The 16,202-nt window shown below is 40.6% G+C and overlaps 1 pseudogene; it reads right to left on the bottom strand.

The window, feature by feature from the left end:
- The window catches only part of LOC138071587 (dedicator of cytokinesis protein 11-like), a 73,798-nt pseudogene that overhangs the window by 18,854 nt on the left and 38,742 nt on the right, over positions 1-16,202 (bottom strand).

Genomic DNA, 16,202 nt, shown 5'->3' with positions numbered 1-16,202 from the left:
ATAAGGAACTCTCATAGTTCAACATCAATGACAAACAACCCAATTTAAAAGTGAGCATAGGACTTGAATAGACATCTCTCCAGAGACTATATGAAAACGGCCAACAAAGACATGAAAAGCTGTTCAAAATCGTGAGTCTTTAAGGAAATAGAAAGCAAAACCACAATGTGACACCATTTCACATTCACTAGGATGCCACATTCACTAGGTTCTAAGAAGAAGCCCCAAACACAACTGCCAATCAGAGGTGCTGGTGGGAAGGTAAAAGGGACAACAATTTGGTGGTTTCTCAAAAGTTAACAGAATTACTCTGTGACTCAGCAATTCCCCTCTTAGGTATTTATCCAAGGTAAACAAAACCATGCCCATACAGAAACTTGCTCATAACTGTTTACAACAGCACTGTTTATAATAGCCAAAATGTGGAAACAACCCAAACATACAAACAAATTTTGGTGTAGCCATACCATGGAATATCATTCAGCCATGAAAAAGGAATGAAGTTCTGATCTAAGTTACAACTTGAATGAATCTCTAAATATTATGCTAAGTAAAAGAAGCCAGACACAAAAGGTCACATCTTGCATTCATCTTTTTTATCACACATCCAGAAGAGGCAAATCCATAGATGGAAAGCAGATTAGTGGTCACCAGTGGGGTGAGGGAGGGGGTGAAGAGTGATTCCTGGAAGGAGACGGAGATTTTCCTGGGAAGATAAAAATGTTTTGAAACTAGAGACAGGTGGTTGGAGCATAATATTAAGACTGCGCTAAATGCTACTGAACTGCAAACTAGAAAATGGTTCATTGTACGCTGGTGAATTTCATTTCAATGCTAAAAGGGCAGACCAGAAGCAGATGTTCTTTCTTTCACATTCTTTCCATACTATCTTCTGCAGTTGAAGCCAATTTGAGGGAAGTGTTCCTCCCTTTATGGCTGCTGTGGTTGACACTTTTCAGCCCATCCCATAAAGAACATTGAAGAATTACTTCATCCCATCCAGGATGCTTCAGAATCTATTCAGATGCTTGCCTCTCTACAAGGAAATAGGAGTAGTTCCCCAATAGAAACTATTGTTTCCTTTAATGTGTAGGGAAGATATATTTTTCTTTTTTCCCTATTAGTCAAGTGAGTAGCAAAATGTTCTCTGGGTTTCTAATAACCTGGTCTTCACCTTAAGAGTAAGAGAGTAGGTACTTTGGCACTTTTACAAAGGTTCTTAGGAGGCAATGCTTTGACAGGAAGAGCAATGCCAATTCTTGTCTTGTCTCATAAGCTATTGTTTGTCATCAGCAGGACAGAGATTTAATTACTTAACTCATTTTTAATATAATCACTTGAAATCCACTATGATTTTTCAGCCATGTCCCCAAATACAGCAAAAGCAGGGCAAAGAGTAGGAAGACCCAGAACCCAGGAAGAAAAAGTGAGTTTGATAAGAGCCAATGTGGAGAATGATTAGAACGCTACACAGATGACATTAAATGTATTTTTTCACTCTGGGACCCTTCAACAATGGAAAGCTAGTTGCTACATATATTTAAGGAGAAATTGCTTTGCTTTTAAAAATGCTTGAGTCTTAAATCACCCCTTTCCAGCATAGCAGGGGTAGAAAATTATGATATAGATTCAGATTCTTGAATATAAATAGTCCTGTTGAGTGCTGGTGGCAACAGCTATACTACTGTTCTTTAGTTATTCCCCTTGATCAAAGATTTATGTAGCAGACAAAACTGGAAAAGATCCTCATAAAAGGGTAATTCCTAGTAACTTATTATCTCCACTACTGTCATCTGTTAGCACCTTAGTCTCACCAACAAATTGCAAAGCATAGAATTACACCTATATCTCTTCTCAGACATCATGGAAATCCAGTAACTTTTTGTTTTTCGTGAGGACAACATGGATTATTCTTTGCCATGAGTGGAGAAGGGGAGATTGCTAGTAAAAATGCTGTAGGAACAACTGGCATAATGTTAATTCCAATATATATTTTAAACATTGCATCCTTAATTTCATTTGTTTTTTCCAGTTGTCATGTATGGATGTGAGAGTTGGACTGTGAAGAAAGCTGAGTGCTGAAGAATTGATGCTTTTGAACTGTGGTGTTGGAGAAGACTCTGGAGAGTCCCTTCGACTGCAAGGAGATCCAACCAGTCCATTCTGAAGGAGATCAGCCCTGGGATTTCTTTGGAAGGACTGATGCTAAAGCTGAAACTTCCGTACTTTGGCCACCTCATACAAAGTGTTGATTCATTGGAAAAGACTCTGATGCTGGGAGGGATTGAGGGCAGGAGGAGAAGGGGACGACCAAGGATGAGATGGCTGGATGGCATCACTGACTCGATGGACGTGAGTCTGAGTGAACTCTGGGTGTTGGTGATGGACAGGGAGGCCTAGTGTGCTGCGATTCATGGGGTCACAAAGAGTCGCACACGACTGAGCGACTGAACTGAACTGAACTGAAGGAAGGACTGTAATTTTAGGACATTTCAGCGTTTTTTAAAGATAGCAGCTTAAGACCAAAATAAAATATATAGGTGAATGGTGCAAACATCAGGTACATACCTCAAACTCTCGACGATTCTCATAAACTGGAATGATCAACTTGGAAATTTCAGAAATTACTTTGTAATGCTCTGCTCTCCATAAGCCATCCACACAATGTTCCAGCAACTCCAGCAAAACTTCCTGCATTGAGAAAAAAATGTAATGAGGAATTAGAGATAATTTTAGAGCTCTGGGCAAATGTAGTTTGAACTATTTCAAATGAATAAAAAACAGAATGTACTACATTTAAGGAAATGTACAGAAGGAGTATTGTTGTGTGACTATATTTTCTAAATGACATACTTGAAATATTTGGTATTGAAACCACATTCTTAAAAGTATGAAATGAATATTGACAATAGTAAACTTCTATTTACTTGGTTTTGCATATAATCAAGATGTAATCCATAGTTACAAATGGTTAACATGTTGAGAAGTATTTTCCCAACTGAGGATATTAAATTTCTAGCAGGGTAAATACCACTAAGCCTATAAAGGTCCATGATTTTTGCTTTCTACTAAAATTATATTTACACAAAGTTAATAGAGTCTTATTTACACACAGTTAATGGAGTCTTAAGGGAATTTCACAATTTTCAAGCTGCTACATCAGTGACATCAGTGTTCATTAAATGATGTGATTTTGGTCAACAATGCTTCCTTCCTAACTGTTGGGTCTAAAACTAGTGAGAATGATAATATAATACCTCAAGATAGAGATTTCTTTGCCATAATAACAGCTTCTATAAAACAACCATCATCTCATGTTCTCCACAAGGAATAGATCATGCCAATTACTCATACTATCCATAAGTCTTAACAGTTTGTTTCTATCTTAAAGAGATGAATTTCAGACCTATAAAACGGACTGCTACAATGCCTCTTAAAGTATGTCTGTAGTCAATTCTGAATTCATCTTTTTTCTAAACTAGCTCTTTCCCTTGCATTTCCTACCTAGCCAGGGGTCATATCCTATAGACTCTGAACTAGGAACTAAAAGCAATTTTGACTTTACTCTTTGTTGTAAGCTGAACTGTGTCCCTCACAAGGATATGCTGAAGCCCTAACTCCCACTGCCTCCAAATGTAACCTTATTTGGAAACAGGGTCACTGGTGATAATGATGAGTGAAGTTGATGTCATACTGGAGTGACTTACTTGCAGCAGTGATTTACTGGGTGAGCCTTACTCCAAAAGGACAGAGACAAACAGGGAGAGCACCATGTGACTACAGAGGCAGTGACTGGAGTAATGTCGCTACGAGCCAAGGAAATCCAAGACCAACAGCTACCATCAGAGCTAGGAGGAGGCAAGGAAGGCTGCTACCCAGAGTCTCCGAGGGAACAGGGCCCTGCTGACACCTGGATTTCCAACCTCTGGACTCTAGAACTGTGAGACAATAAAGTTCTATTATTTTAAATCACCCAGTTTGTGTACGTTGTTATGGCAACTCTAGGAAACTAATACACTCTCAGTCTTGACTCATCCTCTAATCAGTCCATCGTCAAGTTCTGCCACTTTCACTTCCTAAATATTTCTCAAATCTGACCCTTCCTTTCCATTTCTACACTCATTGCTAAGGTTCAAGATGTCATTATTGTTTTCTAACAGATCCTCCTGCCTCCAGCCTTGGCACTTTCAAATCTATCCTCTACACATCTGTCATAGGGTTTTGATTAAAATCCAAACCAGACTACATCCCTCTTCCCTTGTAATCTCACGGCTCCCCATCATTTGCAGAACTAAGGACAAATTCCTTCATTTGACACATAAGGTTTGCAGCGATCTGGCTGAAAGTTTATGAAATCATCACTCCTCAAGCTAGCCTTGTACTTTATGTCCAGCAGTGATGAACTACTATTAGTTTCTCGGAAGCACCATGGTGTTGTCTTAACTTTGTGCCTTTGTCCATTCTGTACCCTCGTGTCCTTTAATCCCTTTCACTTAGTTAACCCTGTAAGAAAAGTTAGATTTCACCTCTTCCAGGATCCTTCTCTTGATTAACACAGAGTAGTGACACAAGAGGCCTATTTTTCTTACTATGATACTACATTGGGTGGATATTTATCACTATACTTGCCTGTTATATACGTATCTGACTTTACAAGTAGGCTGTGACTCTTTAAGTGTAGGGACAACATATTTATTATATTGTATTTTTCAGTCACTAGCAGGGTGGTAGTAAATAGATGTTCATTAAATGTTGCTACTTGAATAACCTATATATTAACATTTAATAGTTAAATTTTCTATCAACAGTAGAAAGGAGGAACTCTGGGAAAAAAAATCTATTAAAAACTAGTAATGTTTGTCCCAGGAATGTAAAGTTGGTTTACAATTAGGAAAAACTCCAATGTAAATAGAAAGAGCCATGTAAACAGAATAAAAGAGAAAAAACGTGATGTCTACCAATAGTTGCAGAAAAAGAATTTGCAAAAATTCAATATCCCTTCACAGTGTTAAAAAATAATCCACCCAGAATAGGGAATCGAAGAGATTGTTCTCAATCCGATAAAGAGCATTTATTAAAAACCTACAGCCTGAACACACTTCTCCTCAATTTAGGAACAAGTCAAACTGTCTGCTCTTATCATTTCTATTCAACATTGTGCTGAAGGTGCTAGCCAGTGTAAGAAGGCAAGAGAGAAAGAAAGAGAGAAGGGAAAGAGATCACGAAATGTGAAACTATCTTTCCGTGCAGATGACATGATGGTGTATGTAGAAAATCCTAAGGAATATACAAACTAGTAAAACAAGTAAGAGGATTTAGCAAGGTTGCAGATCATAAGATCACCATATAGAATCACTGTATTTATGTATGCTGCTGCTGCTGCTGCTGCTAAGTCGCTTCAGTCGTGTCTGACTCTGTGTGACCCCACAGTCAGCAGCCCAACAGGCTCCTCTGTCCCTGGGATTCTCCAGGCAAAAATACTGGAGTGGGTTGCCATTTCCTTCTCCAATGCATGAAAGTGAAAAGTAAAAGTGAAGTCGCTCAGTCGTGTCCAACTCTCAGTGACCCCATGGACCACAGCCTACCAGGCTTCTCCATCCATGGGATTCTCCAGGCAAGAGTACTGGCGTGGGTTGCCATTGCCTGTTCCAATTTAGGTATACTAGCAACAACAAATTGAAAAAGAAGATTAAAAAACCAAACAATACTATTTCCAGCAGCATCAGAACATCCATTATCTAACAAAATATTCAGGAAAGGACTTCTACTCTGAAAAAGCACAAAATATTGCTGGGTGAAATTAAAAACCTAAACAAGACTTGATTGAAAGACTCAGTATTGTTCAAGCTATCCATTCTCCACCTAGTGATATATAAATGTAGCAAAAGCTCGACAAAGCTTCCAGCAGGTTATTTTGAGGAAAGAGAAAAGATGATCTGAAATTCTATACAGAAATCAAAGGATACAGAATAGCCAAAGTGACTTTGAAAAAGAGCAAAGTTGAAGGACTAACACTATATTATTCCATAACTGACAAACTTGCAGCAATCAAGACAGTGTGATATTGGTATCAACATGGTCAAATAGACCAGTGGCACAAAACAGACTCTAGAAATAGATCACAAACATATAAAGAACTGAAATTTAACTAAGGTGTCAAAGCAATTCAGCAGGGGTGAAAGAAGATTTATTTCTCCCCAAATAGTGTGGCCTATGTAAAATACCTGTCTACAAAAAATGAGTCTTGACTTCTATCTCATTATATGCTGAAAAATGAATTCTAAAGAGATTATAGACCCAAACATAAAACTCAGGAAGAAAGTTCATAGCAGAACATATCAGGCATTATCTTCACAGTCTCGAGGTAAGGAAGGATTTTTTAGACCAAATATACACCCTCACCCACACACACACAAATAAACCATAGAAGAGTAAATTGGACTTTATCAAAATCAAAACTTTCTGCTCAATAAAAGACTTAGTGAAGAAAAATACATAAACGAATCCAACACTGGTAGATAATCTGCAGCACATATATCTGACGATGGGCTTATATCCAGAAGATAGAAATAACTCCCATAAATCAACAACAACAAAAAGAATAATGCAATTTCTAAAACGGGCAAAAGAATTGAACATACATTCCACAAAAGATAAATGAAAGACAAAGACCGCGTGATACCACTTCCTGTCTACTAGGATGGCAAAAATACGAAAAGATTAGCAACAGCTAATGGTGGTGAGGAAGTGAAGCAGCTGGAACTCTCATCCATTGTTGGGATATAAAATGGCCCAACCACTTTTAAAAACTGACAATTTCATATAAAGTTACATAGAAAACTTCCCGAGGAACCAGCAGGGTATTTACTCAAGAAAAAGTAAAGCATATGTCCATAAAAGGTCACAGATAAGAATGTTTAAAGCAGCCTTATTCATAACAGTCCCAAATTGGAAGCAATCCAAAATCCTTCCACTGGAGAATGGGTTTTAAAATGTTATAGCGAGAGAATAGAATATTTAGCCATGAAGAAGAACTTATGATTTACTCCACAACATGGATGTATCTCAAAAAATTTCTGCCAACCAAAAGAGGCAGATACAAAAGGTAGACACTGAATGATTTCATTTTTATGACACCAAATACTGTTAAAACCAGTCTACATCAGATATTGGGGCCGGGCAGACTGACGGGAAATGCGCGCAATGGAACTTTCTGGGCTAATGCACATGTTCTACTTTTTGGTTTCTCGTGATAATGTGTTACCACGGTGTTATATGGGTGTAGACAACTGTCAAAATCCATCAAGTTGTCCACCTAATATGTGTGCATTTTACTGTATGTTAATTTATCTTTAAAACTATTTCAACTCAAAAGTCAGAAATGCAGTCTTAAAAACAAATTAAATTATTAATGGGTTAATTCACCTACTTAAAGAAGCCACTAAATGAACAATAGTTTGTATCTTTCATTTCAATAAAACTTGTAAATCAGTGGGAGTTATTTTCCATTGGCTAGGGCACGAGGAGGGAAAAGGCAATGGCACCCCACTCCAGTGCTCTTACCTGGAAAATCCCATGGGCGGAGGAGCCTGGTGGGCTGCAGTCCATGGGGTCGCTAGGAGTCGGACATGACTGAGCGACTTCATTTTCAGTTTTCACTTTCATGCATTGGAGAAGGAAATGGCAACCCAGTCCAGTGTTCCTGCCTGGAGAATCCCAGGGACGGGGGAGCCTGGTGGGCTGCCGTCTCTGGGGTCACAAAGAGTCAGACACGACTGAAGCGACTTTGCAGCAGCATCAGCAGCAGGGCACGAGGAAGAAGCCCTATTATATAAACCGAAACATAAAATGGCACTATGAAGAATATGATTCTATCTGTATGTCTGAAATGAAAAGCACATATAAATTATTACTGTAGAACACAAAAGAGTCCCAACAAATGTGTTTACACAGGAAACTGATTATAGTTCTTGAGTAATAAATATTACTACTTTCCGTTAGAGCACAAAAAAGGGTCAGGCTTAAGGTCACTTCGATGACGAAGCTGAAGCTGCTGTTTGGAAAAAAGGACATAACTGCAGTTGTGCTAATCCATTTATCTCCCATGAACTCCCTGGAATCTTCCTGCTCTGAGCCCACACAAACTGGAGATCTTACACGAAAATCATCTAAGTCTAACTAAAACCCCCAAAATGAATTAATTTACCCCAGGCTTCATAGTCAAGCAATGAACTGGGATTAAAATTCAAGGATCTGATTCTCTGTTATGATTAATTGATCCAGCAAACACGTTTTAAACATCAAGTCTTCTAAGTTCTGGGAGTAAAAGCCAAGTTTACTATCTAGTTGGTCAGTGATAAAGCCTGACATTTACGTAGCACCTAATCACTTATAAAGAACCTTCATGCTTATTGTGAAGTGATAAGGATAATATTATTATCTTTATTATTTTTCACTTAAGAAATATCTATTGATTTCATACTATGTGCTAATCATTTGGGGCTTCCCTGGTGGTGCAGATGCTGAAGAATCTGCCTACAATGCAGGAGACCCAGGTTTGATCCCTGGGTCGGGAAGAGACCCTGGAGAAGGAAATGGCAACCCACTCCAGCATTTTTGAGGCTAGACGGGCTCATACTGTTATGAATCTTTTTTTTAAAATTTAATTAGAGGATAATCGCTTTACAATGTAGTGTTCATTTCTGCCACACAACATGAGTCAGTCATTAAGTGTGTGTGTGTGTGTGTATACCCTCTCTCTTGAGCCTCCCTCCCACCCCCAGTTCCTAGCCCTCTAGCTCATCACGGAGCACCGGGTTGACCTCCCTGTGTATACAGCAACTTCCCACTAGCTATCTATTTTACATATGGTCAGGTATACGTTTTAATGGTACTCTTTCAATTCATCCCACCCTCTCTTTCCCCCGACTGTGTCCACAAGTCCGCTCTCTACATCTGTGCCTCTAGTTATACTGCTGAGAGAGACTCATAGAGAAGTAGTAGGCAAAAAACAAGGGGTAGGAGGTAAAGCTTCTAGGCATAGATCATTTTAGCGAAATGAACCAGAGCTAGCTTGAAATTGCTTATATTTAAAAAATACACTTCATAGAGTACAAAGTGTGTCTCTATCACTTTAAACTGCTGCTTTTTATGTTTCTTAATACTACCTTAAAAAAATTCATTTCTGTGGGCCTGCAAGCACTTCAGTCTCCCTCCTTTTGTTGTTTCTCTGTTTGGTCTTCACATTCCTTAAATGTGAACGTCACTGTGATTCAGTTCTTGGTTCTCTGGTCTTCACTTGCTATATTATCTCCCATTATCAGTGTGCTTTGCTTCTCACACAGCTATGACTTCCAGATGTAGCTCCGCAACCCTGATCTCTCTCTTTAGATTCAGTTCTTAATGTCTAATGACCTGATGTTGTTTCCATTTCAATAACCTTCTACTGATACTTCAGATTCAACACTCATCAAAACATGAACTTCATCACCTTCCCTGTAAAATCGTCCATCCATCATTTCTCTATAAATATCCAAACCTGAAATCTCAGCGCTACTTTTGACTCTTCTCCTACACAGCCAGCAAGTCTTCCTCTTTTCCTCAGTGGTCTCTGAACCTGTCACAAGCTGGGTTTAGGCCTGGCTGCTTCACAACGGGACACTTAGCGCAGCCCACATTCCAGCCTCTGCCCCCAGCCGCCATCCATCAACCTCCAATACATTTCCTTTGCTTTTCGCCTCTCTTCTTTTCACAGCTATTTGTAAGGCCTCCCCAGACAGCCATTTTGCTTTTTTGCACTTCTTTTCCATGGGGATGGTCTCGATCCCTGTCTCCTGTACAATGTCACAAACCTAGTTCGCAGATTCCTAGAATGTCGACGTTCACCCTTGCCATCTCTTGTTTGACCACTTCCATAGTTCATCAGGCACTCTATCTATCAGATCTAGACCCTTAAATCTATTTCTCACTTCCACTGTATAATCATAAGGGATTTGATTTAGGTCATACCTGAATGGTCTAGCGGTTTTCCCTACTTTCTTCAATTTCAGTCTGAATTTGTCAATAAGGAGTTCATGATCTGAGCCACAGTCAGCTTCCGGTCTTGTTTTTGTTGACTGTATAGAGCTTCTCCATCTTTGGCTGCAAAGAATATAATCAATCTGATTTCGGTGTTGACCGTCTGGTGATGTCCATGTGTGGAGTCTTCTCTTGTGTTGTTGGAAGAGGGTGTCTGCTATGACCAGTGCATTTTCTTGGCAAAACTCTATTAGTCTTTGCCCTGCTTCATTCCACATTCCAAGGCCAAATTTGCCTGTTACTCCAGGTGTTTCTTGACTTCCTACTTTTGCATTCCAGTCCCCTATAATGAAAGGGACATCTTTTTTGGGTGTTAGTTCTAAAAGCTCTTGGAGGTCTTCATAAAACCGTTCAACTTCAGTTTCTTCAGCGTTACTGGGTGGGGCATAGACTTGGATAACTGTGATATTGAATGGTTTGCCTTGGAGACGAACAGAGATCATTCTGTCATTTTTGAGATTGCATCCAAGTACTGCATTTCGGACTCTTTTGTTGACCACGATGGCTACTCCATTTCTTCTGAGGGTTTCCTGCCCGCAGTAGTAGATATAATGGTCATCTGAGTTAAATTCACCCATTCCAGTCCATTTTAGTTCGCAGATTCCTAGAATGTCGACGTTCACCCTTGCCATCTCTTGTTTGACCACTTCCAATTTGCCTTGATTCATGGACCTGACTTTCCAGGTTCCTATGCAATATTGCTCTTTACAGCATCAGATCTTGCTTCTATCACCAGTCACATCCACAACTGGGTATTGTTTTTGCTTTGGCTCCATCCATTCATTATTTCTGGAGTTATTTCTCCACTGATCTCCAGTAGCATATTGGGCACCTAATGACCTGGGGAGTTCCTCTTTTGGTATCCTATCATTTTGCCTTTTCATACTGTTCATGGGGTTCTCAAGACAAGAATACTGTAGTGGCTTGCCATTCCCTTCTCCAGTGGACCACATTCTGTCAGGCCTCTCCACCATGACCCGCCCGTCTTGGGTTGCCCCGCAGGCATGGCTTGGTTTCATTGAGTTAGACAAGGCTGTGGTCCTAGTGTGATTAGATTGACTAGTTTTCTGTGAGTATGGTTTCAGTGTGTCTGCCCTCTGATGCCCTCTTGCAACACTTACCACCTTACTTGGGTTTCTCTTACCTTGGCGTGGGGTATCTCTTCATGGCTGCTCCAGCAAAGCACAGCCGCTGTTCCTTACCTTGGATGAGGGGTATCTCCTTACCGCCATGGTTCCTGACCTTCAACGTGGGATAGCTCCTCTAGGCCCTCCTGTGCCTGCAGCCACCACTCCTCAGGTTGCTCCTCCCGGCCACCGGCCCTGGCCTTGGGCATGGGTGGATCCTCCCAGCTGCCTCCCCTGGCCTCGGGCTCGGGGTGGCTCCTCAAGGTCACTGCCCCAGGCCTCGGACACGGGGTAGCTCCTCCTGGCCGCCGCCCTGACTTCAGACAGGGGGTGTCTCCTCCCAGCCGCCACTGACCTCGGACGCGGGGTAGCTCCTCTCGGCCACCGCCCCTGACCTCGGACGCAGGGCAGCTCCTCTCGGCTGTCCCTGTGCCGTCGCAGCCAAGCACTCTAGGCCGCTGCCCCTGACCTCGGACGTGGGGTAGCTCCTCTCGGCCGCGCTTAGTGAGGTGGCTCGCAGCCGCCTGCACTTAGTGAGCCGGCTCGCAGCCGCCTGCGCTTAGTGTTCACCCAAAGTTATCGCTTACCTTTGATTCTGCAGGGAACACACTGTCTGTATCATTCAAATGGCACTGTCTGTCTTCTCTCTATTTTGTGTAGGTGGGTAGTCTCTTTCGGTAGACATTGGAGGTCAGGGAATCAGCATATCTAATTACTTTATAGCTCTTCTATCACCAAGTCCAAAGCGTTGCTCATAAGTCAGTGCTCAACAAATATTTATTGACTGACGACTGCAGCAGTTTACTATCCATCTGAAACTCAGAGCAGAAATTCTTCATCTTTAAAACAGGAGAAGATGCCTCCTCTCCTTAGCTGTTACATTGTTAACTCGATTTTTTATGGAGATGTCTCCAGACTATTGTGACTGCGGTTTGGTTCTGGGAAGGTGATTGGACGATGATATATGGTATATTTCTAAAACTAGACAGTAAGAACTGTTGCAGAGATAGGGCTCCACATTCCAAAAAGGGACATCTGTTTCCCCGGTTGTTTTAATCCTTATAGTTCATCAACCCTTAGTTCAAATTAAGTTAGCTGTAATAATTTCTTAATTTTAAATATATTTAAAGAAGTTACATTCATCTAACTGGCAATGGAGGCCCTGGAGTCTTACTTCACTATAATGGACATCCAACATTCCAGCATCCTCTATTCATTGCTCCTTCTTCATCAGTGTTGGGAGTAATATTCTTGAAGGCTGAACATCCATTAGGGAATAATTCTGTGTGAATAGAAAGCAGTGAAATAAATATACTTTTTAAAGTGTTTTGTAAATGAAAGACTTGCATTCATTAGTTATCCTTAAAATATATATACATATTTTTGGTAAGGAACATAGCCATAAGTGTAATTTTCAGTTACAAACCACCCCCCAACCCGCAATTTTAACAATTCTCTCTCTCTGCTCTACCTCCTACCAGTCTTTTCCACAAACATTGAGCTCAAGGTACTTACAAATAAGTGTCATTCTCTGACTATGCCTCATCGGCAATGCCTACTATAGTAAATGTTTTCCTAATGTGATCTAAAAATTGTTAGTAGCACTTTGATCCTGTGTATGTTTATCATCTATTGCCTAAACAAAAAGGGCATGTACTTTTCAGGTTAACAGTGATGAGCTTTTGTAATCATCTCTAGTTCCTTGTTTTACTGAATAATTGGAAAAGTGGCCTAGGACTTGTAAAGAGAGGCAGGAAATAAAATTGATGCCAGGGATGAAGCATCCTTGGACGGGGCACTGGAAGAACTAGAGTTTTTGGCGTTAGATAGACCCAGTTCTATCATTAACTGTGTGATTTTAAATATGTTTATCTCTCTAGGACTGTATCTGTAAAACAGATGGCAACTTCTTATAACAATTTGACGAAATGTAAAGAATTGAATGAAATGAACAGTACCTAACATACAACAAGTATTCAATGAATTAGTTTTACCAAAGTAACCATCAAGTAAACTAGGTGTCTCAAGATAAAATTAAATAATTGCTAGCAGTTGGTATAGTAAGTGACTGCAGTTGGACTGCTGGGACGGAAGAAGTGAGCTCAAACTGAGAAGAGCTGCTTGTAGGATTGTGGACCAAACTGTTACCATCAAACAAGAGTCTGGGGATAGAAGGCCACATGGTTGCCCTACAGATTTTGCACTTAGGAACATGTCCCAACACTCTTGCTGTGGTTGCATTTACCCCTATATAAGTGGGTTGTCACTTTCAAGGAAAATTCAGTCTCCTTATAACAGAATCTCCTAGTCAGTAGAAAATCACTGGTCGCAAAGGGGACAAACAGCTTTTGCCATCTACTGTTCTACAATCCAATAGTGATGCTTAGAAATGATGACATACTCACAACTAAATATTTGGTAAGCTTCCTGGTATTAGAGGCTGGAGAAGGAAGAAGGAAGCTTTAAGAAAGCTAAACCTCATACTGAGATTTCTCAGCATTCTGATCATGCATCATGTCTTGGTCTATGGGACACTCATTGAGTAGCAGTGCACTGAGAGAACTTTTTGAAATTTAGAAGAAAATATCCCACTTGATTACCTTTATAAAGTGAAGAGTTAGGCAGTTAAGGATAAGGGCCCAAAACTTGAGTGAACACATAAAGAATATAGTCCTTAACAAAGAAAAGAGTCAACCTACTGGGGCCTCAGGCAGCTACATCCATGACTGGGGGAAAAATTCTGTCTACTCTGAGGATCGTTTATTCTAAAAGATTCCCACATCCAAGGTTTCTTCAGAAGCCCGGGATTTAGGAGAGGACAAAATGGGGCCAAAGCATCTTGGGAAAGAGTCTTTTGGTGTGTATCTCACATAGAGGGAGGGTAATTATGGTTCCTCTCAGAAACAAACAGGTTAAGAGTTACTGCAATCCATTCTTCTTGCTAAGGGCATTATCTTGATTCCTATGCCTGATGATGCATCTCCAATTAGAGACCATCTCCTGTGTGTATATATATACATATATACAGATATATATATACATACTGCCCTTGTGGCTCAGCTGGTAAACAATCTGCCTGTTATGCAGGAGACCTGGGTTAGATCCCAACACACACACACAAACACACAAACACACACACACACACACATATATATATAAATATATATATATATATACATATATATAAATATATATATATATATATATATATCTATCTATACACACACACACACACACACCAAACTATCCAATGATAAGAGGACTCTTTTTTGCGGGTCTTCAAAATGCCTGGGGAAAACTTTGATTCTCTTTAGTCTTGTTTCAGATGAAACAAGTTACTAAATTTAGGCCAGTGTAAATGTGTGAGGGCTCTTCTGTAGCCCTATGGAGCATTATGTCACATGGTCTTGAAGGGTCTGCTTTAAATCTTTCTGGAATGTGACCTGGATTCCTGATTCTGCCCTTCAGAGCTGTGGCTTCTGTTTTCCTGATGTTATCCTCGGGCGAGCAAGATGCAAACTGTCCAACTAGACCACTACCTTGAGCACAAATGGTCCCGTGAACAAAGTGGAGGAGAGTTGGGAGGGTGGGAAAGCTACCCTTGCTAAAATAAGACTGCTAGTTAGAAGAGGATTAGCACATAAGAGCCCCAGGTGGAGGGCTAAAGGGGAAAGGCTGTAACTGGGAAGGAACTGAGGAAAGGAAACGCTACGTAGAACGGAAGCTGTCAGATCCCGGGTGTAGAGACTTGGGAAAGGGACCAACATTACCCTATAAGGCATGACAAGAACAGACTCTATGGGAAAGGAGATTCCTTTTCTTGCAGTGATGGGGGAGCTCTAGAGGCCTGAAGCTTTGCTGAATCTCGGATGCTGTGTGGTGGTGGAAGAATGCACACTTGATTCTTGTCTACCCTGGGGGAAACAGCTGTGCACTGTCTCAGGAAGACAAGAGGAAGAGGTACAGGAGGCTAGTCTCCAGAGAATGACACCTCGAACATGTTGAGGTTTGCAGACAAAGTAGAAGTAAGGAAATTTAGATCCGTTTTTTGATCACGTATTTTGGGGACTGGGAGTAACTAACACCTCCTATCACCGCTTAGAGGTAACTTAGGAAAAGGGAAGAAAATGTGATCCCTGAGATCTCTGGTACAAAGAGCCAGAACTCTGGCTGAAAGAAGTCTGCGGGTGGGGGTGAGGCAGGGCGCGCTGTGCCTCTCTCCCCACCTTGCCTTTCAGTTCAGCGCCTGAAGCCTGAGAAGCAGGAGCCAGAAATGGCCACGTTCTGCTGTTCTGCGGTCCCCTCGGGATGCCCGGAGACCAGGCCTTTGCTCACTCAGCCCACCACCCAATGGCACAAACTAGTTTTTTTTCTTAAAAACTCTAAACAGGAGAACATCTGTCTCCAATGCGTCAGCTTAGCGTTTCATTCCATCTTGATGAAAATAAAGCTTTATGATGACTTTAACAGAAATGGCATAGAACTTTGAGAAAACTGAAAAATTTTGGCAATTGATTTGTCAGATTTTGACATATTTTGTCTTAATCAGATTTTGTCTTAATCATAAAAGAATATTTGATAGAAAGCAAAGGGTTCTACAATTGCTCTATTATTTTTGATAAATAAGCTTAAGTGTAAATGGAAATTTTTCTTTCAGTCCTGCACTCAAATGTACTTTTATTTACTCTGTGAATATCCAGGTCTTACCAAATTCAGACTCAAATTGAAAAAAGTAGGGAAAACCGCTAGACCATTCAGGTATGACCTAAATCAAATCCCATATGATTATACAGTGGAAGTGAGAAATAGATTTAAGGGCCTAGATCTGATAGATATAGTGCCTGATGAACTATGCAATGAGGTTCGTGACACTGTACAGGAGACAGGGATCAAGACCATCCCTATGGAAAAGAAATGCAAAGAAGCAAAATGGCTATCTGGGGAGGCCTTACAAATAGCTGTGAAAGAAGAGAGGCGAAAAGCAAAGGAAAAACGAAA

This window comes from Capricornis sumatraensis, chromosome X (genome assembly GCF_032405125.1).
Source record: "Capricornis sumatraensis isolate serow.1 chromosome X, serow.2, whole genome shotgun sequence".
NCBI classification, from domain to species: Eukaryota; Metazoa; Chordata; class Mammalia; order Artiodactyla; family Bovidae; genus Capricornis; species Capricornis sumatraensis.
This window is presented reverse-complemented; position numbering and strand designations above follow the sequence as displayed.